This window comes from Aethalodelphis obliquidens, unplaced genomic scaffold, assembly GCF_003676395.1.
Source record: "Aethalodelphis obliquidens isolate GAN/ISIS:26980383/991018 unplaced genomic scaffold, ASM367639v1 scaffold2, whole genome shotgun sequence".
NCBI classification, from domain to species: domain Eukaryota; kingdom Metazoa; phylum Chordata; class Mammalia; order Artiodactyla; family Delphinidae; genus Aethalodelphis; species Aethalodelphis obliquidens.
Window position 1 is genome coordinate 20,482,674 of NW_020837946.1, and position 26,742 is coordinate 20,509,415.

Genomic DNA, 26,742 nt, shown 5'->3' on the forward strand with positions numbered 1-26,742 from the left:
TGTGCTATATGATCTCTCAGGATTCTTCCAGTCCAAATTTGCTAAAATTCTATACAGCTCTGAGATCTAGTTTCTCCTTCCAGAAGAAGCCCCAGTAAACCTCTCTTAACCTGAGCTTCCCCTCTGATAGGGGAACCTGAGCCAAGGGCTTGAGTGCAGGAGGCTTAGTTTTTGAAGTGATCCCAGGAAACAGGAGTGAGGCAACAGGAGGAAGAAAAGAAGGAGGGGAGGGAGGGAGGGAGGGAGGGAGGGAAGAAGGCAGACAGGTTAACACAAGAGTAAATTATTGAGCTGGTCACCACAGCAGGACACTGAGTTTTTTGGTTTGGGTTTTTTTTTTTCTCATTAAACTTTTTAAATGGGTCTCAAATTCTGTGACAGATTTTTGGTCAAGTTGTTTCCATTAAAAAGTACTAGAGGGAGGAACACTCCTAAACTCATTCTATGAGGTCACTATCACCTTGATACCAAAACCAGACCAGGATGTCACAAAAAAAGAAAACTACAGGCCAATATCACTGATGAACATAGATGCAAAAATCCTCAACAAAATACTAGCAAACAGAAACCAACAGCACATTAAAAGGATCATACACCATGATCAAGTGGGGTTTATTCCAGGAATGCAAGGATTCTTCAATATAAGCAAATTGATCAAAGTGATAAACCATATTAACAAATTGAAGGAGAAAAACCATATGATCATCTCAATAGATGCAGAGAAAGCTTTTGACAAAATTCAACACCACTTATGATAAAAACCCTGCAGAAAGTAGGCATAGAGGGAACTTTCCTCAAAATAATAAAGGCCATATATGACAAACCCACAGCCAACATCATCCTCAATGGTGAAAAACTGAAAGCATTTCCACTAAGATCAGGAACAAGACAAGGTCGTCCACTCTCACCTCTCTTATTCAACATAGTTTTGGAAGTTTTAGCCACAGCAATCAGAGAAGAAAAGGAAATAAAAGGAATCCGAATCAGAAAAGAAGAAGTAAAGCTGTCACTGTTTGCAGATGACATGATACTATACATAGAGAATCCTAAAGATGCTACCAGAAAACTACTAGAGCTAATCAATGAATTTGGTAAGGTAGCAGGATACAAAATTAATGCACAGAAATCTCTGGCATCCCTATACACTAATGATGAAAAATCTGAAAGTGAAATCAAGAAAATACTCCCATTTACCATTGCAACAAAAAGAATAAAATATCTAGGAATAAACCTACCTAAGGAGACAAAAGACCTGTATGCAGAAAATTATAAGACACTGATGAAAGAAATTAAAGATGACACGAACAGATGGAGAGATATACCATGTTCTTGGATTGGAAGAATCAACATTGTGAAAATGACTCTACTACCCAAAGCAATCTATAGATTCAATGCAATCCCTATCAAACTACCACTGGCATTTTTCACAGAACTAGAAAAAAATTTTTCACAATTTGTATGGAAACACAAAAGACCCCGAATAGCCAAAGCAATCTTGAGAACAAAAAATGGAGCTGGAGGAATCAGGCTCCCTGACTTCAGACTATACTACAAAGCTACAGTAATCAAGACAGTATGGTACTGGCACAAAAACAGAAATATAGATCAATGGAACAGTATAGAAAGCCCAGAGATAAACCCATGCACATATGGTCACCTTATCTTTGATAAAGGAGGCAAGAGTGTACAGTGGAGAAAGGACAACCTCTTCAATAAGTGGTGCTGGGAAAACTGGACAGGTACATGTAAAAGTATGAGATTAGATCACTCCCTAACACCATACACAAAAATAAGCTCAAAATGGATTAAAAACTTAAATGTAAGGCCAGAAACTATCAAACTCTTAGAGGAAAACATAGGCAGAACACTCTATGACATAAATCACAGCAAGATCCTTTTTGACCCACCTTGTAGAGAAATGGAAATAAAAACAAAAATAAACAAATGGGACCTAATGAAGCTTAAAAGCTTTTGCACAGCAAAGGAAACCATAAACAAGACCAAAAGACAACCCTCAGAATAGGAGAAAATATTTGCAAATGAAGCAACTGACAAAGGATTAATTTCCAAAATTTACAAGCAGCTCATGCAGCACAATAACGAATAAGCAAACAACCCAATCCAAAAATGGGCAGAAGAGCTAAATAGACATTTCTCCAAAGAAGATATACAGAGTGCCAACAAACACATGAAAGAATGCTCAACATCATTAATCATTAGAGAAATGCAAATCAAAACTACAATGAGATGTCATCTCACACCAGTCAGAATGGCAATCATCAAAAAATCTACAAACAATAAATGCTGGAGAGGGTGTGGAGAAAAGGGAACACTCTTGCACTGCTGGTGGGAATGTGAATTGGTAGAGCCATTATGGAGAACAGTATGGAGGTTCCTTAAAAAAGTACAAATAGAACTACCATATGACCCAGCAATCCCACTACTGGGCATATACCCTGAGAAAACCATAATTCAAAAAGAGTCATGTACCAAAATGTTCATTGCAGCTCTATTTACAATAGCCCAGAGATGGAAACAACCTAAGTGTCCATCATCAGATGAATGGGTAAAGAAGTTGTGGCACATATATACAATGGAATATTACTCAGCCATAAAAGAAACGAAATTGAGCTATTTGTAATGAGGTGGATAGATCTACAGTCTGTCATACAGAGTGAAGTAAGTCAGAAAGAGAAAGACAAATACTGTATGCTAACACATATATATGGAATTTAAGGAAAAAAAAGGCATGAAGAACCTAGGGGTAAGACAGGAATAAAGACACAGATCTACTAGAGAATGGACTTGAGGATATGGGTAGGGGGAAGGGTAAGCTGTGACAAAGCGAGAGAGAGGCATGGACATATATACACTACCAAACGTAAGGTAGACAGCTAGTGGGAAGCAGCTGCATAGCACAGGGAGATCAGCTCGGTGCTTTGTGACCACCTAGAGGGGTGGGATAGGGAGGGTGGGAGGGAGGGAGATACAAGAGGGAAGAGATATGGGAACATATGTATATGTATAACAGATTCACTTTGTTATAAAGCAGAAAATAACACATCATTGTAAAGCAATTATACTCCAATAAAGATGTAAAAATAAAGTACTGATTTTAAAAGCTAATAACTTAAAACTGCCACACACAAAACAAATAGTCCACAAAACATTCTCCTTTCCTTCCGAAGGTTTTATGATGCACTGTTATCATTAACCAGTCTTTTGCTATTAAACTTAAATGGCCAGTTGAGACAAATTGTTCTGGGGCTGTTCTTCCACCACTGATTAAGACGGGGGTGGCAGGTATTGGGGATAATATTCATTTAGCCTTCTGAGCTTTCTGGGCAGACTTGGTGACCTTGCCAGCTCCAGCTGCCTTCTTGTCCACTGCTTTGACGACACCCACAGCAACCATCTGTCTCGTGTCTCTAACAGCAAAATGGCCCAGAGGAGGATAGTCAGAGAAGCTCTCAAAACACATGGGTTTGCCAGGAACCATATCAACGATGGCAGCATCACCAGATTTCAAAACTTTGGGGCCATCTTCCAGCTTTGTCCCAGAAGGACAATCAATCTTCTCCTTCAGCTCAGCAAACTTGCAAGCAACGTAAGCTGTGTGACAATCCAGCTATGTGACAATCCAGCACAGGTGCATATCCAGCTCTGATTTGGCCTTGATGGTTCAAGATAATCACCTGAGCTGTGAAGCCAGCTGCTTCCATCGGTGGGTCATTTTTGCTGTCACCAGCCACACTGCCATGATGAACATCTTTGACATACACGTTCTTGACATTGAAGCCCACATGGTCCCCAGGAAGAGCTTCACTCAAAGCTCTCTGGTGCAGGAAACTGCTGTCTCACTGGTATCTTCTGAAGAGCCGTATAGAATGCACTCATAATTCCATGCTACGGAGGGATGGAAAGAGACAAACATTTTTCCATCAACTCCCATCCCACTGGTCAGAGGTTGTCCCATGGCGGTTAACTCCCTTACCCTTCATGGTCTGTACCTCACCAATGACCAGGAGTTTCCTATACAGTAACAGCAGAGACGTGTCAGCAAGAAGACACATACAAGAAGACACATACAAGATGCAGCTTAGATGAGGACTGCTGGGGGCTCTGAGCTAGTTGCCTCCACAGTAATCGTGTAAAATGTAGGCCAAGAGGATGTGCAATTAAGTTTTGCCAGATTTAACAAAAATACGATATGCTCAGTTAAATATGCATTTTCAAATCAACAATGTATGCAATATTTGGGACATGCTTATATTAAATAAATAATTCATTATTGATTTGAAATGCAAATTTGACTGCATTTCCTGTATTTTTTCCGACTACCCTATGTACAATGCACAATTGGGCACAGACAGCAGGACGCACTAAGCCCCAGCCCTACCTCTCCAGTCTCCTTTAAGGACTTTGTCTATCTGCCTTGAAGATCTTTAAATTTCCCATTTCTCCAAGCTTTGGATATAGAAGTAGTTCAGTTATGACTGATGACCTGTGGCTTCTCTGTACAAGGCAGGAGAGGTGGCAGGGAAAAAAATGCAGCCAGGTGAGATGAAATGGGACACAGCATTTCCAGTTCTTCAGGGACTCAAAGCCCAGGAAAGGAATCCTGTGCTTGACACAGATAAGATCTCATGCTGAGCAAATCCAGGCGGGTGCTGGACTCCCCACCATATGCCCCTCCATGGCTGTGAGCATCTGCAGCAAGGCCTACAGGGAATGAAAGAACAGAAATACTAATTTTCAGTAAAAATGAGGATACCAAGGTCAAAAGCCAGTGTTTTTTTCCCGCAAATCCTTTTGTTGTTTTCAGGCTCAATCGTCTTCTCAAAAATACCAAATGCGATCATCTTAAAAACATTCGAGTTAGTAGATGCTTCTTATTTTGAGTTCAGGAATAAAAAGAAAAAAAAATTAAGTGCTTAAAAAACAATACTATCTATATTTTTTTCTCATAGCTTCAAACTTTCCAGAACTTTTACATTGTTCATTAGTGGGGCCTCCTCACCCTTGTGCTATCAGAAGCCAGACTTCGCTCCTGCCCAGGTCCTTAATCTAACCCGAGTGACAGCTCTACTTGAATTCCTGGACTTTGTCCCTCATCCCTGCTGAGGATGAAGCTGAATTGTATTGGAGCTGTGTTTGCTATATTGAAACCTTGAATCTATCTCACACCCAGGGCCTCTGGACAAGAGGCTGAGCTGCACGCTCACCTTCATATGGGATCGGCCCCACCAGCAGGTGTCTGAGCTGTAAGAATTCCAGAGCATGGCTTCTACTGAGTCTTAGTTCCCAAAAGTGGGGTGGAAAGGACCATGGGGTCATCTTGGCGAGCCTCTTCATTCCATCAATAAAGATGCTCCGTCCCACAGGTCATAGGGAACTAGTCCAAGATCCACACCTGGATTTTGCCATTCGACAGAATCAAGAGAAGAACCCAGTGGTCCTCCCATTACCCCTACGACAGCCTCACCCCACTGCCCCATCCTTCCCTCTGATTGTATATTTGTGTTGTTCCACTGTGGCAGGAACTTAGGTGTGATAACAAACAGGGCTCCCCTACCTAACCAACAGGGACCAGTTTTCAAAGACTACACCTGCAAACTTTTATTCTTAATGACTCGGAAGGCGTATCAGAGCCTCATGTTGCCCAGGGCAGTAACCATAAATAGCTTCCTATAGAGGAAATCTGTATGCAAACCCTGGTTCTGTCATTTAATATTCATGTAACTTTGGGCAGGTCACATAATCTTCTAGAACCCCAGCTTGCCTGAAAACTGGACAGGTGATCTCTGTCCGACTCATTGAGTTATCGTGAGGAACAAATGACTTCCCGTGTCCCATGCAGTAGCCACTAGCCACATGTGGCTATTTAATTTGAAACATAAATAAGACAAAGTAAAAATTCAATTCCTTATCCACACGACATTTCAAGTGCTGAGTAACCACATGTGACTAACAGCTACCATACTGGACAGGACAGATATAAACACCATCACAGGAAATTCTATTGCACAATGTGGCACAAGGATACTCAAAACTCGCCTAAGTCACTGGGTCCTTCCTAGTTTAGTCTCAGCCTTCCTGTCCAGGTTCTTCTCCTGCCACACCCACCCCTCTGCTCCCTTATATTCTATACCAAACCACATGTTCTTCCTGGCTGGTACTTCCACCTGTTCATGACTTGCTTCATGCGGTTTTCCTTTGTTGAGAATGCCCTCCCTACCCTATACCCCATGCTATCCTCTGCTCCCGTCTGCCTAGAAAACCTGCTCACCCCCTGGCCCAGTGCAAAAAGTTCCTTCTTGGAGGCAGTGTCCACAATGCTCCCGGAAGACATCAATCAGTCCTTTTTCTCCAGATCCTCCATTGATGACCCAACTGCAACCTCTACACCCTGAGACCGTTAATGCGCTGGTCTCTGAAGCCCTTGAGGGCAAGGACTGGGTCTCATTCACCTTTGTTCCCCAGGGGTTTTGCCCAGTGGTGGGAAGAGTAGAGATCTTGGTCAATGTCAACACCATGGATCTCATTTCGTGCTACCATCATGCTCCCTCAGCACAGTGGTTTCCAGTGCTGGCTCAGTCTTAGTTATGTGCTTTTAAGAGAAAAGTTTCCCTACAGGTTGCTGGTTCCCCCTGAGCCAGCAAAGTTGTGGAGAGAAGCAAAGTTGGAAGCAGGAGCTCGAGTCATGGTGGCGGCCATGGGGAAGAGGGCAGTTGAAGAAAGCAGGCTCTGAGGGGAAGAGCTGGTCCCTAGGAGGGAGGGGACGAGGAAGGGCAGTCCCAGAACACACACGTGGACCATTCTCTCCCAGTGGAATACTCTCTGCCTGACCTCTCTGACAAGCAGCGCTGGCAGCTCTCCCAGCCTCCCACGTGGGTATTCTCCTCAGGGCACTGCCCCACGCACCTGTCCCACAGGCCCTGAGACCAGCAGAGACTCCTGTGGCTAGAGCCCCAGTGTCAGCTCCAGGACCTTCTTCCAAATGATTACATCCATGCCCTATCCCTCACTGCCTCTCCCACCGACATCTTCTCCTGTGTTCTTTCTGTTTAGTAAACTAAACAAATCAGTTAAACAAGAGAAATGTATACACTTTATGTAGTGTACCTGTCTAATTTCTTGGGTTTTTTAATAAATTTATTTTATTTAGTGTTGGCTGCGTTGGGTCTTCGTTGCTGTGCATGGACTTTCTCTAGTTTTCAGCAAGCGGGGTTACTCTTCGTTGTGGTGCGCGGGCTTCTCATTGCTGTGGCTTCTCTTGTTGCTGAGCACAGGCTCTCGGTGCTAGAGCTTCAGTAGTTGTGGCACATGGGCTCAGTAGTTGTGGCTCGTGAGCTCTAGAGTGCACGCTCAGTAATTGTGGCCCACGGGCTTAGTTGGTCCTTGGTTGGTCCATTTCACATGTACGACATTATATTTCCATTTCTGTATTGCTCTACAATGTGCTCACCACCAAAAATTTAGTTCCCATCCATCACCACACAGTTGATCCTCTCCTCCTGTGTTCTTAGTTTGATGACCAGCCCCACCATCCTTCTAGCTTCCTGGCTAGAAACCTCCTATCAAACTTGGTCTCCCCCTTCCTTCTTCTCCAAGACCATCTCCTGCCATTACTCAGAAAGTCCTGCCCATCTGACCACCGCGGTGGCCGTAACTCTCTGCCACTGGACTTATCAGGTCCCCATCTCTTCTCGCGTGGACCACATCAATGTAATGGCTTCCCATCTGGGCTTTTCCTCTCTAACCTGTGGCCCTTTCCTTCCATCCTGTCGGAGCCATCCTCCTAAAATACAAATCGTTCTCCTCCTCCTGGTCTCTGCTTTCCACCATTGCCCACGGGGGCAAAACACAAGCCAAACTCCTTAAACAAACACTCAAGTCCCTCCCAGATCTGACCCCCACTCACGCTGGCTGCCTTCCCTTCTCTGGGACACACCATCCACTTTCCCACTTGTGTGTCTTTTCTCTACCTCCCCTGTCCCCACCCCACACACAGCTTCCAAGTTCAGCTCAAACATGACCCCCTCCGTGTGACCCTAGGGACATGCTGCCATTGGCTTCACACCCGACTCCCACATATACGAGCTGAGGGACCTTGAGAAGGTTACCGAACCCCACCACGCCTGTTTCCTCATCTGCAAAACAGGACCATAGCATTGCTGAACAGTCGTTAGCAGACTGAATAAGCTACTTCATTAAAAGCACATACGCAGCACGTGGCACGTGGCTGTTTCTTTCCACCCCTGGTGGAGGTGGTGGTGTCTTCCTGGCAGATCTCTCAAACTCTGCCTCCCCGCTTCAATCACAGTTTGCCAGACTCTCCTGCATAGGGCTTAATTATTTGGCTCTAGAAATGAGATTGTTTTTGTCCATGGCTGCCTCACTCAGAAGACTCAGGAAGCCAGTCTGGTTTACCTGTCACCTCCCCAAGCCCGGCACAGAGTAGACCCCAGGGAGCCTCCTGCTTGGATCCCGCCACCTCCACCCACTCCCAGTAAAGGTCTCTTTAATTCTGACTCCACAGGGGTCACACGTGAGAGTGTGGGCAGTGGAGAAGGTGTTTGTGAGATAGCGCGTGAGAGTGTGTGAGTCTGCTGGAGCACGTGTGTGAGTGAGAGTGTGTGTGAAAGTGAGTACGTGTGAGCCTGTCCGTGTGTGAGTACATCACGTGAGGGAGGGCGTACGTGAGTGGATGAGAACGTGTGTGTGAGCGTGTGAGCGTGCATTGGACCAGGCTACTTTCCAGTCCAAATCCTGTCATTTTCCCGTCCGTTCAGCTATCCTTGTGGTCAAAATTTCTGCATGTCTGTTAACAAAGCTACAAAACAGCGTATTTCCACTGCTCGTTTCCTACACTGCAGAGAGTGTGCAGGGCTGAAGAGGAATAAGACAGCATCACCAGGGCCCCTGAGGCATGCACCCCCTTGCGTGGAGGGTACAAATAATACTCCATCCTCTCCAGGTGGCTTGTCTGTTTGGCAGCTGGAGGAGTTTGTTCTGTCTGTATGATAAGATTAGCAAACATTCATTGAACACTACGTGCCAGGCGTTTTACCTATCAGTGACAAGCAAACTCTCAGAGGTAGTTACTCTTGTTATTTCTAGTTTTAAAAAAAAACTAAGGCACAGAGAGTCTAAATAACTTGCCCAGAGCTACACAGCTAACGAGTGATGGAGCCCAGATTCAACCCAAGAAGTGTAAAAATAACGCTCGTGTGTGTAACTACTACCTTTACTGCCAGAAGTGACTGTGTCAGGCTTCTGTTCCACTCCCAATGCTGCTGAGATGTGAGATGCTGAGATAAAGAGTGTGTGTGGTGGGCGAGGAGGGGGGCCTCAGCAACCAGAACATGAAAACTGGGCAACTTGGGCAGATGCTGGAAAGAAGAACAGAAGCATGGGAGCCAAGGAGAGATCTCGTGGTTCTCAAACATTCAAACATGCAGGCCTCTGAAAAGCACCCTGGCTGGATTGGAGCGCAGCGCGAGTGACCCAGCCTGAAGGATCAGCCTGACACCGGGGGAGGCCAGTTGGACTGTAGACAGCAGCAATTTGCTCCCGGCTGAAGCCAAGCCACTTGGAGTTGTGGGATCAGCAGATGTCAGGGGAGGGTGGGGCTGCAGAAGCCCAAGCTAGCAATCAACCTGTTACTGGTGTAACAAGCGCTTCCCCGGGGGCTGCAGTCCTGGCTCTCAAAAGGAGGCTCCAGGGCCACAGACAGCAGGACCCACCCCCCACAGAGAGCTCACTAAATTTCAGATTTGGGGACCTCACCCTACTCAACCACTGTCTCTGGGACCTGATCTTGCAATCTGCATTTTTCACAAGCTCCTTTAGTGATTCCGATTTGCTCTCAAATCTGAGAACAGAAATGCATAGCCAGCTGTCTTAGATTAGGTTCTCCAGAAGCAGACCCTGAGAGGAGGGTTCTTACACAGTGATTTATTAGGAAAGTGCCCCCCAAAAGGGCAGATAAGGAATGGGGGAGCAGAACAAGAAGGGAGAAACCCAGCAAGGATGTGAACTCAAAGTCCAGCAGAGGGTGGCATCCGCCCAACCACCCAGGGACACTGGAGGGTAAGGCATGTCTCTGGGGTCAGCCACCCCAAGGCCTTCGAGTATCAAGATCTTTATCACATCTAAGACTTTGTTAATTTTCTAATCAAAACTGGGTTTTTACTGGTGCCTTGTTTATTAGCATGAAGAATAATGGAAATGGATTCTTTTTGTGAAATTAAAGATATGTACAATATGTAGATTGGCTAAAAATAGGTTAGAAACACTCCCACCTCGCATGAAGAGGGTGTAAGAACCAGCCACACCCACCAAAACCACCATTCAGCATCTGGGAGAAAGATGGCCCCTGGCAACGAGCATAGGCTTCCATGAATACACGAAGGCGGTAGAAATGGGAACCGGCTCTGTCGAAAACGGGTACAATGGCTAAAAACCAGATAGGGTCATCCCTTCTGATGACAAAAGCCCCACATAAAAGCTGAGAGCACCTTGAAAACAACACGGTTTTCTTGTAACCTGGGAGAGAGAGTTGAAGAAACTGCAGCTGATGGCAGAAAAAACTCAGATCTACAACTTTGCTAATGGTGCATTGGATCCACACCAGGAACAGAATGAGAAAGGGGAAAGAATGACAAGAAAAATGAAAGGTGGAAAATTAGTGGTGCAATGCATTAGGAACAATGTCACCTGTGTTCAGATCTATGGAAAATCAGAATAAAAATTTCATCATCATGTTTGATAACAATTAGCTGTGAGATGATAAGCAACTCTCTTCAAATCTCCATGCTGCTTTTTATTTTCTTTTCCTATGTTGGATTATCTTCATCACAAACATTTTACTTGCAACTATTTCAAAGTATTCCTTTAATTAGGATCAACCGTTTGGTTAGTAAATAAAAGTGGGTTTTATTAGAAAAATAAAATAAAAAGAATTCAAGCAGGAGGCTAACTCCCAACAGAGCTTCTAGCTATTAGCCCAAAAGAGAAGATGCTATGCAGTGGTATACTTGCAGAACTGTGTAAAGTTTGAAAATCTGCCTAACTTCTCCCACATCCAGTAAAACAAAGATGCAGGTAGGTTGAGAGGCGATGGGCTTACCTTTGGTGACAGGGAGGAAACTGTCCAAAGTCAGTCTTTGTTGGGGGAGGAGAAGAGTAAGGAATGGAATGGAAGGTGACAGCACCCCCAGAGAGAGGGAGGAGGAAGCTACTCTGATGAACCAAAGAGTGGCCATCACCTGTGCAAGGGCCCTGAGCCAGGCCTTGGGCTACGTCTTTCCCTTACCTGATCCCATTTAGTTTTCCCAAGAAGCCAAGGGCTGTGTCTAGATTATCTCTTCACAGATAAGGAAACTGAAACCCAGAGGGTTTCACTGACCTACCTGGGTAACTCAGTTGGAAAGTGACAGGGTCCTGGAGGTGCCCTGCATCAGAAGTGTTCCAGGCCCACAGGAGATGTGGCAAAGGCCTTGAGGAGGGAGGGAGCAGGAGAAGCCTGAGAACTGAGAGGGGGCACAGTGAAAGTGGGGCACAGAGCGAGGTGGGGAGAGCGGGGAAGCCTTGCTGGTCAAGGGAGCTCTCCCTTTGGAGAAGTCCTCCAGACACAAACCAACAGTTATTAATCAACCCCTCTGTGCTGGCTGTTAAATTGATGCTCTCTGCTCCCTTAAACTCTGATCAGGGGAAGAAAAAAGAAACAGAAAAGCTTTGTCGGTGAGTGTCCAATTACAAAGTTGAGACACAGAAAATCTTGGGCCCAGAACCTGCAGACACAGCAGCCCCTAAGTTCAGTTTGCTTCAGATTTCGATACTTGCAAAAGCAAGGGTCCCTGGAAACTTCATTCTCCTCTTTCTTTCCTCTCTCCCTCTGTCCTTCCCTCCTTCTTCACCCTTCCCTTGTCCTGTCTTTTATTCACTCAGGCAGCAAATATTGCCGACACCCACCATTAGCCACACTCTAAGGAAACAATTTCCCAAGCATCTTCCTTTCCATTATCTCCTGACTCTGACATCCACCCCGAGAAGTGTGAAGTATCATCATCTGCATTTTAAATGATGAGCAGACTGTCTGAGGTTCCACGACTGGTCACTGGTCACGTGTGGACTTGAACTCGGAACTCCCTTAGTCTAAAGGCCTTGCTTTGTGCCGTCTTCCCCCTACCCTAGAGCCTCACCCTCACCTTTTCCGATCTGAGGCAGCTGTTGAACAAACTCAGCCAACCCCATGAGCCTCACCCCGACCCTGTCCAGGTTGCCAGCAGAGGAAGGACAGGCAGGGACAGTAAAAGAGCCCCGCTTGGCAGGCAGCCCTGAGTGCCCCAGGTCATGGGCCAGGCCAGCGCTGGGCTCCAAGATGAGCCAATGTGGCAGGGGAACAAGAGACCAAAGGAAAGAACATGTTAACCGTCTTCAAATCTCATACTTGAGAGGTGTGAACACTGAGAACCAGAACACCATGAGTACCGGCTCCAAAGGGGTACCCAGGACCGGGGGCTGGAGACAGTCAGAGGAAGCTGCTGGAGGGGCAAGAATGGGAGAGAAAAAAGGAAGGGGAGGGGCGTAGAGGCAGAGGGAGCTGCCCCCAAAGGATCAGAATCTGGAAAGCAAGGTGGGAGTCGGACACCACTCACTGAAGGACCAGCAGGATGAATCTGGTTTGAAGCTTCCCAGCATCACCAGACACTGGCAGAGAGAGCCCACTACCTCCCCGCTTCTTGCAGGGAGTCCAGGAGGAGATGAATGGAGGGAGGTCCCTGACACTGCCTGGAGGGCTGAGAGGACGGAGATGGGAGGGAAGACAAGGCTAACCTTGGAGGGGAGGCCGGGGATGGGGGCAAGGAGAGCAGGGCTCCTGCCTGAAAGATGTTTTTGGCAACAGAATCTAGAAATTTTGCCTGACCCAGAGCTTCACCACATGTTCTTTTCTGTTTCTGTGATGACAAAGATAAAGAGGGAGGAAAACAAACCCATGAAACATGCAGAACTCCTCTCTCACCTCCCCTGACCTTGTAGAAAGCAACCCCGTGGGGAGACAGGGGGGTTGGAGAGAGCACAGGAGTAAGTCCAATATAGAGCTCGAAGAGTCACTCCGAATTTGGGAAGGTCACCCTGGCCACCTGGGCAGCAGCTAGCGGCCAGCCCCACCTCTTCCCACTCCCACCCCCTGGCTTGAGAAAACGATCTGGATAAGCTGCCCCCCCGAGGTGGGCGCCAGCACAGGTCACCCAGTCTCTGGAAGTGACGGCCCATCCCCTTATCTCTGCAGCTGTTAGGCAGCCTCGCAGGAACAGGCTCCGGTTACAGGGTATAAACAGCCACAGAATCAGCTGGCTCTGGTCTGGCCCCTGCCCTTGGCTTCTGCCTTAGGGGAGGCGGGAGGGGGGTGCGGGGAGGCTGGATTCGAAAGGTGGGCCACTCCCTCTCTGCTCTCCACCTCCTCCTGTCTGCGCTCCTCTGAATTCTCTCCAGGGCCTACCGACCCGCCTTTCCCAGGGTAGTCGTGTGTATGCTCCCAGTGACCTCGGCATGGGCTGCGATGCACACGAGCAGCCCCTTTTACGAGTCTGTCAGACCTGAATTGTGCTACTTTTGGCCAAAGGCCATCCCGTCGCTGTACGAGGACACGCACGGTCCCTTTCCTTTGAGCAACAGATACGCATGTGTACTTGTCTTCCTTCCAGCCTTAACCCGTGGGACGGGAGGTTTGTATCTTTTTGGATCTAGGAGACCCCTGTTGCACCCAAGATGGGTCCTGTATCTTTGGAGTGTTTCACCAAGAGCTGCAGATGATCAGAGGGTGTGCACAGGGTGAGCCTCCAGGGTTTACTCTGCAAATCCAACCAAAAGGGCCTCTCTGTCTCTGGAAGAGAAACCAGAAATCCAAGGCTGGTCTTCTTACCAAAGGGCCTCCCCCTAAGCTTCAGAACCAAAGACTGCTGGGCTATTCTGCCTGGTGGCTGAGACCTTCAGAAAGCAGATGACATCCGGGGAGCCCAGCCAGGTGTGTGGATTATTCCAAAGAGAGTAGAAGAAACCACCGGCAGCCTAACCAAATACACACTAGTATTAATCCAAGCAGAGTGACCAGCTAGCAAAGGGCAGGAAGATTGGCCCAACCCCACCTCGGTACCACCTCCAGGTTCCTATCTGGTGGGCTTGTGGAATTTCTCTCCAGCTCTTCCTTAACAATTATTATATTCAATTAATTTTCAATCAGTATGAGAGGGCTGGGTTGCTGCCCTTCAGGCGTCTAGTCAATCTAGAAGTGTCTAATCAATCTATATGTGCTGATCGATCCGTATGTGCTGATCGGTCCACACATATCCTCAATCACGGCAGCCTCTCATTTTGATAATGTGCAAAGACAGGTGACTAAAAGCGAGAAAAACAAATACCGTATATTAACGCATGTGTGTGGAATCTAGAAAGATGGTACAGATCAACCTGTTTCCAGGGCAGGAATACAGACACAGACGTAGAGGATGGACATGTGGACACAGGAGGGGAAGGGGAGAGTGGGATGAATTGGGAGATTAGGGTTGACATATATACACTACCATGTGTAAGATAGATAGCTGATGAGAACCTGCTGTGCAGCACAGGGAGCTCAGCTCGGTGCTCTGTGATGACCTAGATCTGTGGGATGGTGGGGGTGGGAGGGAAGTCCAGGAGGGAGGGGATATAGGTATACATATAGCTAACTCACTTCATAGTACAGCAGAAACTAATACAACATTGTAAAGCAATTATACTCCAATAAAAAACAAAAAGAGCAGGGGGCTTAGAAACTGGGAGATGATGCAAAAAAACTCCCAAAGGGAGAAATAAGAAAGAAGAGGAGGCAGTGGACAGAGGACAGACTTCAAAAGACTGAGCTACAGCATCGGAAGGAAGCTCCTTGCATTTCCAACGTGACCAGGCCAGGCCTGCCCAGAATTGTGTGGTTTTAGTTCTGCAGCTACCAAGATCCTCTGCTTTCTATCATTTATAAAGTCAGTGTGTGTAGATTTTGGGGGACGGGTGTGTGTGTGTGTATGTGTGTTTTAAGTTGGCTGACTTGAAACTTCCTTCTTGGAAAAAGAAATTTCCTTCTCTTTAAAAGTGGTTATCGATCATACACAAAATAAAGAAAACTTTATGGACTGCAAATAAACACTAGGTACAGCAATAAATAGCCAGGGGCCAGCCTAGTGCCGCCCCTCCTGGACAATATTTTAGTAATAAGTCCTGCACACAGCAGAGATGGGCACCAAGGATGCTGCCCTGTACAGAGGTCAGACCCGTTGACCACCCTCCACTGAGGTACAGGATGCTCTGGGCTGCACCCCACGTCACACCCCAGCTCCTCCTCACTTAGATCTTTAACAACCCCCTTCGCAGACACACATCTGAAGAAACACACACACACACACACACACACACACACACACACACACACACACACAGAATGACTTATTAAATGTATGTTGAAAAAAGACAAGACACCTAGTTACAGATTTAAGGAGTTGTTTATCTATTCAGCAAGGATTACATTCCTGATATGTGGGGACCTACGTTAAAATTAGGCCAAGGGGCTTCCCTGGTGGCGCAGTGGTTGAGAGTCCGCCTGCCGATGCAGGGGACGCGGGTTCGTGCCCCGGTCCGGGAAGATCCCACATGCCGCGGAGCGGCTGGGCCCGTGAGCCATGGCCGCTGAGCCTGCGCGTCCAGAGTCTGTGCTCCGCAACGGGAGAGGCCACAACAGTGAGAGGCCCGCGTACCAAAAAAAAAAAAAAAAAAAAAAAAAATTAGGCCAATTACACAAATTCATCTGCTAGAGAAGAGAACACTTGATTCAAGGGCTGTTTAGCCATTTAATCAAAGAGCTTAAGTATTTTTAAAATAGTCCAGCATGAAGGTTTTTCTTTTTCTACACTTGGACAGTCAGGCACTTGGCCTTGACATTGAAATGTTCTCGAGATCCAAGCCGGGGTGAGGCCTGGAGCTAAAAAGACCTTCAAGTACTTCCAGTCCTTTCCCCGCTCCTGGAAGATTTTTAAGGGAATAAGAAGAAAGAGAAAAAGAAACATCCATGGGTTTTGATAAGCACTCTCTGTACTTGCATTTGTCTCTCTCCACGAGGTTGGCTGAAGAGTCTGCTAAAAATATCATGAAGGAAGGGGGGCTGGCGGTGCGGGGGAGAGAGAATTAGAAACTAACCCTGTTCGGTCTGACCGTTCCCTCACACATTTGCCACCATGATGAAGCTTATCTGCCCCTCTTCTCAGCCCACTTTTGGCACTTGACTTGGGTAAGTTATTTTTTTAATAAAAGGGAAAAGTACTCTCATTTCTATTCTTTCTGTGGGGCTCAAGAGTCTCTGTGACTGAGAATAACTCTCCAGTTCTACTCGGGTCTATGTTGAGACCACGCCTCCCAGAGGAAGACTGGCCCATTGTGTGGGTACCAGAACCCACCGGATCCCAGAGGTAGACGGGCATCTGTCTCAGAGGCTTCCCAGGGGCCAGCCAGCTGGGAATATACCCAAGCATCCTGTTTCTCAGCTTCCAGGGTCTGATCATCCCTGTTGTGGCTGGAGTTTTCCCAAAAGGAAGAAAGGAGGGGAGCACAGCAGGGACAGCCTGGTAGCCGGATGGTTAGCTCAGCGGATTCCTTAGAGCTCTCTCTCGTTAGCACTTCCCTTTCAGCCAAACCCAAAGGTTACTGGAGCAGGCTGGGCCTGGTTGGGTTAAGAGAGCTGAGTCATTCTCAGGACAGGAGAGCTGCGGCTATAAATTATCCTGTGTTTAAGGATGGCTTTCTCAAACCATGGCTTTGGGCTTGGAGTCTTTATTTATATCTCTCACAGGAATATTTTTCAAACTCATGACTGCACTCTGTATTGCTTTGGGGACACTCCAAGCACCTGGTCTCCTCTATAATGAGCCCTGCAGGCGACAGGCCCCCAGAGGCCCTGGGACTGGACTCCAGGTCGGCTCACCCTCACGCCCACACGTACATCCCCAGGCTGCCAGGCCAGGGCCCCGGCTCGTGCATGGAAGTGTGTCCACCTCTGCTGGCCCAGCATCATACGCAGGCTCACAGATACATTCAGTGACACACACACGCTCACACACACACACACACACACACACACACACACACACACTCCAAATGCAAGCTACTATGAACCCTCTGGTTCTCTGTATATTTTAGAGATAGTCTCTGCACACAGTGAAACATGCGCCATGCAAGAACGACTCCGCAGGCTGCAGGACCTTCCAGGGGTCAGATACCCACCCCTCTGACTCAGTGACCGACAAATTTGTATGTTGTTGTTGTTGTAGCTTGTGCCTTACTCGGTGCATAAGGCGATATCACAGACCAGAGGCTGCCAAACGGTTCACAGTCTTGAAAACAATTCCTCAGACCGAATCCTCACAAGTCAGAGCAAAGGAGCCATGTAGACAGCCGTCTCTCTTTGAGCATCCGCAGGAGAGAAGCAAACTTCCTTAAGAAGTGGGAGAGGGAGTGCCGTTTTCTCTCCCGCTCATAAATCTGGACTCCTTTAATCCCTCTGTAGTCCCCATGTAATGCTTCTCTCCCCTCCCGAGCCTTTTGTTTTTCTTTCCTGTTTTGTAATTAGATAATTTTGTGTAGTTTGGTAAATCACTGGTTGTTATTTATTTCCCTTGGTTCTATTATTTGCTCTTTTCAAAGTCTCTCCAAGATAGAGCTAGCCTCATTCTTCCTATGGTACTGAGGCGCAGAAAACACAAAAGACATGACCTGGGGCCACAGAGGGCAGTGGCTGTGACGGATCCAGCCCAGCCCTGTCCCCAGACCCTGCCTAGCGACTTCCTTCTGGGAAGATGAACCCAGGACATGCTGTGGGTCTGTCCTCCGAGCCCTGGACCCCCTCATCCAAATGGCACAGACACTCACTCTGCCACCTTTCTGGGAAGCAGAACTCCCTGGGGCTTTGAGACTAGGTCTTAAGGGGTTGTCCTCACCTGTCAGTAGAAGGGATGGTTAGTGACCCTACTGTTGATTAAACCACAATGCTGGAAATTTATAAAAATATCAAAATCCTCCATTAGGTAACATAGTAGTTCCCCAATCCCTCCCTCTCCCCATCCCGTTCCCCACTCCTCTGAAGCACCTGCTGTTCAACACACCTTTCGTACTCTTATCCCACCATCATCTCGAGCTATCTTCTAAGTATCACCACTTCACCCACAGGGCATCCAGCCTTCTTTGTATAACATCTTCACTACTTAAACATCACTAGAATTTCCACTTCTTCTGGCTACTTTTTCCGGATGAATGTTGTTGTTGTTTTTCTCTAACTTCACAAAGCACGAATTCTTGCCACATTTGTCTCATGTACATGTTTGGACCTTATCCTTCCAGGTCTGTTCAGAGGTTATGATTCAGTTGTGCTTTGACCGTAGCCGTGTCTGTGCTGGGCGGCTTCCAGCTGCCCCTCCAGAGCCTCCCTCCAGGCTTCTCCACCCTGCTCTGAGTCTCGGGAGGCCGACCCCGATGGAACATATCAAGGGGTCTCATGCGCTATAGTTTTCAGCTGGATTAGGCCAGTGGGAGGCACCATCTGGAGGTCAAAGGGAATGAAAAAAGTGAGAGACCAGCCTCAGCTCCCTCCTTGCCACGCTCTCTCAGGCTGACCCAGCTTCTCTGCAGAAGAAGCAAGGCCGTCCTCTCCATAGAGCTACTGTATTCATTTCCTGGGGCTGCTGTAACAAATCGCTATCAACTTGGCGGTGTAAAACAACAGAAACGTTCTCCTTCACAGTTCTGGAGGTCAGAAGTCTGGAACCAATGTGTTGGCAGGGCCACACTCCCTGGGGACGCTCCAAGGAGGATCTTTGCTCTGCCTCAGCCTCCAGCACTGTCAGGACTCCTGGACGTGCGGCCCCATCACTTGCCTCTGTCTCTGTGGTCACATCGCCTCCTCCTTTCCTCTGTCTTCGCCTCAGCTGTCTGTCTTGAATTCCCTCTGCTCTTGCTTTATAAGGGCACATCATTGGATTTAGGGCCCAGTGGATAATCCAGGATAATCTCCTTGTCTCAAAATCCTTAAATAGATTCATAAAGACTCTTTTTCCAAATAAAGTAACAGTCACAGTTTCCAGGGATTAGGATGTGGATGCATCTTTTGGGGGCCACCACTCACCCCATGACAGCTACCCTCTCTGTCTTCTAGCAACTGTGCTCTCTCCTTCCGTTATCGACCTGGGGGTAGTGATGCTGTCACTAGCTCTGGCACCTGACCCTGTCTCTGGTTGAGCTTCCTTTGTCCTTGCCACACTTATAAACAGTCCCTTTCTTAAACTCTCTTCTGACTTCCTGCTTTGAGCCATTTGGTTCCTGCCAGGACCCTGACTGATGCAGGCGTCTTGAGATTAAAGTCATCAGGGAAAGAGTCTGTGTGACTCACTCCACGCAGCCCCCATAGCAAAGTAAGGGAAAGTAAGGATGTCTTACGATGGCAATAACAAACGATGAGATTAACGGCTCCAAAAGAGGAGGGACCCAGACTCCAGGAGCAGCATCACAGCAGAAAGACAACACTCTTGCTTATGATTCCTCCCTACACCCAGTCCCCGGTGTGAAATACGAGGGTGCAGTTAGGATGATCCTAAGTCCTTTCCAGACCCGCTAGGCTTAAATGGTGGTTCTCAAGGCTTAGCACGTATCAGAACCACCTGGAGGGCCCTTAAAACCCCCCACCCGCAGAAGTTCTGATTCCATAGGTCTGGGTGAAACCCAAGAATTTGCATTTTTGACAAGTTCCCAAGGGATGCTGATGCTCCTGGTCCAGGGACCGTACTTTGAAAACCACTGGCTTAAACAATAAGGAAAATGTATTCTCATAAACAACATGCCCTTGGGGAGGGTGTTTCCAAGGTTAGTTGCCTCTCTGGCTCAACCAGGTCCTCAAGGACCTGACTCCACTCTGCTCTGTCTTCCTCAACATCTCAGCCTCAATCTTGACTGGGTCCTCACAGCTGCATTCTGGTCCAATAGCTCCAGGCATCCTCTGCAAGTGGGTTAGTGGCCAGTAAAAGAGATTACCCTTCTTTGGAACAGGAACATTTCTCTGAAGTCTTCCACTTGGTGTCTCCTTATACTGCTTTGGCCAGAATTACATCACATGCTTGGGCCTAAACCAACCACTGCCAATGGGGGACAGAACAACAATTATTAGACTACACCAATTAGTCCCACAAAGGAAGAGTAGACAGCAAGGACTTTGATGGGTTCTGCCAACTATGGAAAGAGTGTACCTCCTAAAGTCCTGTGCTTGTGAGTGCACTTATTGGTCGTGATCTGTTCAGCAAACGCTCTTATCTTCTTTCTTCTGGTGTCAGGACCCAAAGCCCTACATAGAGGGATAAGGAAATGTCTGAGGGCCCATGAAGCCTAGTGCCCATGTTCAGGCAACAGTGACTTATAAACCAAGTAGGGAAACTTATAACTCTTCCCTAAGATTGAACTAAGAATACTACAGGGGGGAAAAAAAAGTCACCCTCTTTCTGCAGAAGTTGCTAAGTGGGGACTGCTGGCGGTCACGTACTTACCAGGAGAAGAAAGCCGCTGGGAAGTGGTCACAATTAGCTAACAGTCAGAGAGAAGCAGAGATGAGCAAAGAGTGATGAAGATGGGTCCTGATTTTGATGCCGAAAACTCAGCCTCTGTGCACTGGTGCCAAATCAAATCTTGGAGACAGAGTTTTGGGTGAAGTAGAAAAGAATAGCTTTACTGCCTTGCCAGGCAACGGGGGACACAGAAGGCTCATGCCTCGAAACTGTGTCCCAACCTGGGGGATTTGGAGAGGAGTTTTATAGCAATGTTTCAAGGGCAGTGTTGCTGATAAGATTAGGGTGTGTGCAGGGCCTATACCCTTTTAATCTGGTCTCAGGTAATCTCTTGATGTGCTTCTCTGGTTCCTTTAGTCTGGCCTCAGGTGGTCTTCTCTGGAATGAAGAATGCTGACATCTTCCATTTGTTGGGGGTTTTAGTTCTGTAAAGAGCTCAAAGATACTGTTATGTGTATCCCTTGAGGGGGAACCAGGACCCTGCCCCAAGGCTGCACTATTGTTTCTTGGCTGCTCCTCCCTTATCTCTGCATCCCCTCCCTTCCCTGATTAGCAACTGTTCAGATCTGTCCTTTGGAACTAGGGAAGGTCATGGAGTCTGGGGTCTATTCCCTACAAACAACAAATGGGGACAGAAAGGCTTCCGTGCCCAGGAGCCCCACAGGGTCCTGCCCGGTTTCAATTTCTGTAGCTCTTCCTTTATTTCTATGAGCACTTCAGTATCCTGCCCAGTTCTGGAATAAATGTCTCATTTGTCTAAGCTCGCTGGAGTTACATTTCTGCTCCTTGCAGCCAAACATTTCAGATTTATTCATTGCTGGTGTCATGAAGAACTCTGAAGAAGGAGATCTGACACCCACGTGTGAACAGAGGTAGCCAGGGCTGCCTTGGCTCCCATCTCGCACCCCACCCTTGGCCACATCTTCCAGACTGGGAACAAAGTGAACTCCCACCAAAGACCCCAGCCCCCTCCATTATCAGTACCTAAGAAAACACGAGGCCCCTGGGAACTTCAAAGGCAGGGCAGAGGCAGAGAATAGACAAGCCAGGATTAGAGGGCATCACCCCTCTCTTTGCAGAAGTAGTCCTGGCCACAGCGATTGGGAACATAAGAAAAGAGCCTGCACCCTCAGGATTACTCTTGTCTTTTCTAGCTGGTGCTAGGGTGACTGTGGGGTGGGGGATCGTCCTGAAGCAGGAAGTGATGTCCAAGGACTTCATCAGATGATGATCAGCCCCAGACAGATTCCTTGTGGGATTTATTTATTTATTTTTGTCTTAGTGGAAGGGAGTTCCCCAAGCATTTGCTCAAACACAAAGTTGTTTATTTGTTTGTTCTTAATGATCATACTGGTCAAGCGTGCCAGCAACTCTGCTGAGGCAGGAGAGGTCGGCTCAGATAATGTTTCTGCTCCAGAGACTCATTAGGTATAATAGTTACAGCAACTGCTACTGCTGCCCTCACCCACCTACCAACCCACCGACTCTGCCCCCCGGCACTGGGAGAAGCTCTTTACGTGCTAGTGCAAGGACAGTCTGCATGATCCCACCACAAAACAAGAGAAACAAGTTTATTTGTTTTCCATTGGCAATGGAATGAAAGCAATTTTTATTTATCTTTTCCTTGCTGACTTCCAGTGACCCATCCCATCAGAAATCACAGTGGGAGAAAGATAAAGAAATAGGGACAGAACCCAAGAAGAGATGAGAGATAGGAGAGAAATGCAACAATTTGGCAAAAACATGAGTCAAGGAATCTCCCTTTTTCTAATTACCAGCAGGGCTTTCTGGAGCCTTTCTTGTCTCCAGATGCAGGGGGCAGAGATGACACCCACCCCCCCAACCCCAGGTCACTGATGGAATCCTTGCTATCAGACCAGTGGCGGTAGCTGGTGGGTCCAGGGTCCGGATTTTGGCAAAAGAAACAATACAAATGGAAGCGAAATGGGTGTGTTTTTCTGCTCTTGTTGAAATACTATTTGTCCTTCAAGGTTCTCTTCTCTGTGAACTTTTCTCCAAACTCCTTCCCACCTCACCCACCATTATCAGAATATACTCCTCCGTCCTAGCAGTTTGTGATAAGAGCAATAATAGAGCGTGATCAGTCTTCCGTCCATAATAACGGCGCATGTGTCTAAGGTAGAGGACAAAAACGTCTCCAATTCTCTGCTGCTTCCCCCATCAAGAAGTGGAGTCCCTTCCCCCACCCTTTCAATCCAGGCTGGCCTTGTAACTTGCTTTGGTCAGTAGAATGTGACCAGAAACAACTTCACATATGTTCCAAGTCTGGACCTCCAGAGGCTTTGCATGCTGCCCCCTACTTCCTTGGAAACCTGCCCCTGAACATGAACAAGCCCAAGTTAGCCCAGAAGAGGATAAGAGGGCATGTGAAGAAGGGCTGTAGTTGTCCAGGCCATCACTGGCCAGCCGGCTGACCCACCAGCCACAGAGCCCAGTCTGATTCAGCAGAACTGCCCAGCCGCTTATTAGACTCGGAAGCAGCGCTAAAGGAATGGTGTCAGAAACCACTAACTTTGAGGGTGGTTTATCACACAGCACAGACTAACCGATTTGTATCCCTGTCCCTCACTGGAAAGGGAGTACCTCGAGCCTGGTCCATCCTAGTTGTCTCGATATCACTTCTTCACTAATGTATTCCTGGGATATTCAATTCTCAATCAAACCTCTTAAGATGGAGTGGCATAGAGTGGAATGAAATGGAACTAAAACGCTGGTAAAGGGTGGGGCAGCTACCAAGAACCTCATGCAGACGCTAATGTGACTACCTGGCTCCTCTCCAACTCTCCAAGCCCCACGCTCAGGGGGGAAAAAGGTCACCTGATCACCACCACCTTCGTCTGTCAATTCGCTCAGGGCTGGGTTAATCCCTGCTCAGCTTCTCCCCACCTCACCTGCACCCCATCCCCAGTCTGGCTGCCCAGATGATGTAAGCAGTAACCAATCTTGCAGTCGGAACAGTCAGTTGGCTGATTCACTTCTGTATCCATTAAGGGGAGGCAGACGTTTTAGAAAGACCTGGAAAGTATTACCAGCCACCCACTCCACTCGACAGCCCCCTCCCTTGCCCCAGTCTCCACTTCCCAGTCATATACACCCTAATCCCAAGAGACCAGGGCTGGGAGGCACTGAAGCCAAGGAAAGAAGAAACTGGTAGTGTAGCCCTGTGGGCCTCATGGGCTGAGCCATAAGATTCCTTCAAGCATGAGAACTAGTCCTGGAAGAGACCACCTGGGGGCATCTAGGGAGCCCTGCCAGCCACCTCCCCCTCTCCCTGGCACCTTTCCCTCCAGGGACTTTGCTGTTCAATGCAAATGAAATGAGCATGGAGGGGTCAGAGTATCCAAATCTGTGTTTCAGATGGGGACACACAGCAGATCCCCATCGCTTAACTGAATTGCCAGACTCACTTCCAGGGACACCGTGGTGGCTCAAGGTTGACGACTTGAATGGACTTGGGCAAACAATCTGGCTGTTGGCTGAGTTCAGGGTTTTGAAAACCTTTCGAGATCTATGCTATTTCTCTCTGCATCGAATATGGGTGTGGAGAGTTCTACCATCAAAGAGTCAGCCCTTCCTGCCTTGGAATCTTCTGCTCTTTGAAAGTGTCCAACAAAAATGACAGTAACATCCCAGATTGGCCCCTCAAAAACCCTGAGGTCTTGGTCAAGCCCCTTTACCTTTCTAGGCCTTCTTCTTATCTGAAAAGCGCAGATGAGAACACATCTCTACCTCACAGAGTTGCTGGATAGAACAAGTGAGCTGACTTCAACAGAAGCTGGTCATGCTATAGCCTATGAAAAGCTGGATGGGAACTCTGCACTTTCTACTCGATTTTGCTGTGAACCTAAAACTGCTCTTAAAAAATTAATTTAAAAAGTAGTGCTGCCAAATTCAGGATAGTTACTGCTTCTGGGTGATGGGAAAGAAAGAAGACACTATTGGAGAGGGTTCACGAACCCTATTTGTATTGTTATACTTCAGTTGAGTAGCAGTTTCAAGTGTGCTCATTATACTACACATAGCATTTTGTATGTTTGAAGCATTTCATAATCAAAAAAGGAAAAAGACAAAAAAATAAAAGTGAAAAACTAATGCTGGACAGATATGTGTTCAATGGATGGTGAATGGTTGGGACCCATTTCTTCAACACCTAAGGACTTGAAAGGAAGAGCAGAGTCAGTGGCAGCATTTCTATCCTATAACGTCTGTGAAAAATGTGGGTCCTTAACCCATCAGTGTGAAGGGGCTGCATTTACTCTGGAAAAGGTTTTTGGCAAAATCCCAATCTGGAGAGCAATTGAACGAGGGATGAGCGGTGGCATTTTGGGAGGAAAATGGCTCCTATCTGTCCATGTGAGTTTCTGCCCAGCTCAGGATCAAGCCCTGAGGAAGGACAGCCACTGATGTGGTGTCTCTCATTCTGTCTGCCTGGCACACCTCCTCCTGGCTTCTAAGAAATGCACCCTCCTTCCTTCAGGGTGTCTTCCTCCCACCCCATGCCCCTGATACTTTACCAGGAGCTACCAACGATGAAAACCTGCCTCTCTGATCACAGGTTGGGTATGTGATCACATAGTAGGTCAGTACTTCCCTAAGACTTTCTGAATCAGACCTCCGGGAAAAAAAAGGCAGTTCCTCCTTGGCATAAAGACAGAAGGTGTGAAAGCTGGCACATGGACAGAAACCAAGATGAAGGACAGAGTCCTGTCCCTTGTCTTTTCCCCATTCCCAGTTGTCCCTGAGGCCAGCTGCACTCGGCCTCCCCTTGCTGTGGTTACAGGAATCAACAAATCCCCCTTAGAGCCTGGATTGACTATGGAAATTCTGCCATTTGTGACTATACTACTTACAATATACTACCCACGATATAATACAATCGTAGGTTGTCTACTACAACCAGTATAACCTCCTGAGAAAGAAGACATTGTAAACAAAACAGTTGGAAAGCCATGCAAGATGGCACTAGATTGAGAGGCTTTGAGTTAACTCCTCCTTGTACCTATGTATTTCTTTCTTTGATAAGCATTTTTCCCCCAACTAGCCACTGGGAATGTAAAATAGAACCTACGCCTGAAAATCTCACAATAGAGCAACAAGGAAGTTATAACTATAACTTGCACTATTATGGAATTTATAGCCAGACCAGAGAAACATAGAGGAGGGCTAATTCATTCTGAATGCCATGAGTTTGGCACGGTATCACGAGGCAGGGTTATTATAGGAGAGCTTTTGGAGAGAGCAGAGATTTGGGAGTTTACAATAATATAGATGGGATAAAGGAGACAGAAATCCCAGGAGACCTTAGGGATAGCCAAAAAGAGCAGAAACCGTAGTAGAAGTTGGCTGCATGGAGCCCAGAAGAGTGAAGCTGTTTAGGGCTCTAGGCAGCTCAAGGAGCCAGATGTCTTCCCCCTACAGCTCACCCCGACCTCAGCATCTATATTCAGATGCTCTGCCTGTAAGCAGGCCTATAGCTCCTCCCCTCTTGCTGCTACTCTTCCTTCTGCTCACAACCACCATCTCACCTGGACTCTCTTGCCCCTCTTCTGGATTCTGCTTACTCGTAACCTCAACTCACATTAGGCCCATCAGGGCTCCTCCTGCCGTAAACCGATACACTCTCTGTGCTCTAGCATCTGATAGGGAAAAGCAGAGAATGCTAATAGAGAGCAGGATAAAACTCTATACCAGGGAGCAGCAAACCGCAGCCCATGGCCAAATCTGACCTGCCATGTGCTTTTGTAAATAAAGTTTTATTGACACACAGCCAGGACCATTTGTTTACATACTATCGGTAGCTGCTTTTACACAACAGCAGAGTCGAATAGTTGCAGCAGAGACCACATGACCTGCAAACCTGTACTATTCACCATCTAGCTCTTCCCAGAAAAACTTTGCTGACCCCTGGCCTACACTATATGGCTTTTTCTGAACTTTAGCTCCAGACTCCCCACTACCAAGTTTTACAGTATGTTTAAACATTATAATACCTCAAAAAATATTAGCATTTGAGACATACGGAACCCTTCTAGGCCTTGTCAGATAGGACTAGGTAGGCGGAGTGGTCTCGAAATTGGCTTTGGACATA

At 47.3% G+C, this 26,742-nt stretch overlaps 1 pseudogene; it reads right to left on the reverse strand.

Annotated features, from left to right (window-relative positions):
- Window positions 1–3,269: 3,269 nt before the first annotated feature.
- Window positions 3,270–4,001, reverse strand: LOC113625321 (elongation factor 1-alpha 1 pseudogene; annotated as a pseudogene).
- Window positions 4,002–26,742: the final 22,741 nt, after the last annotated feature.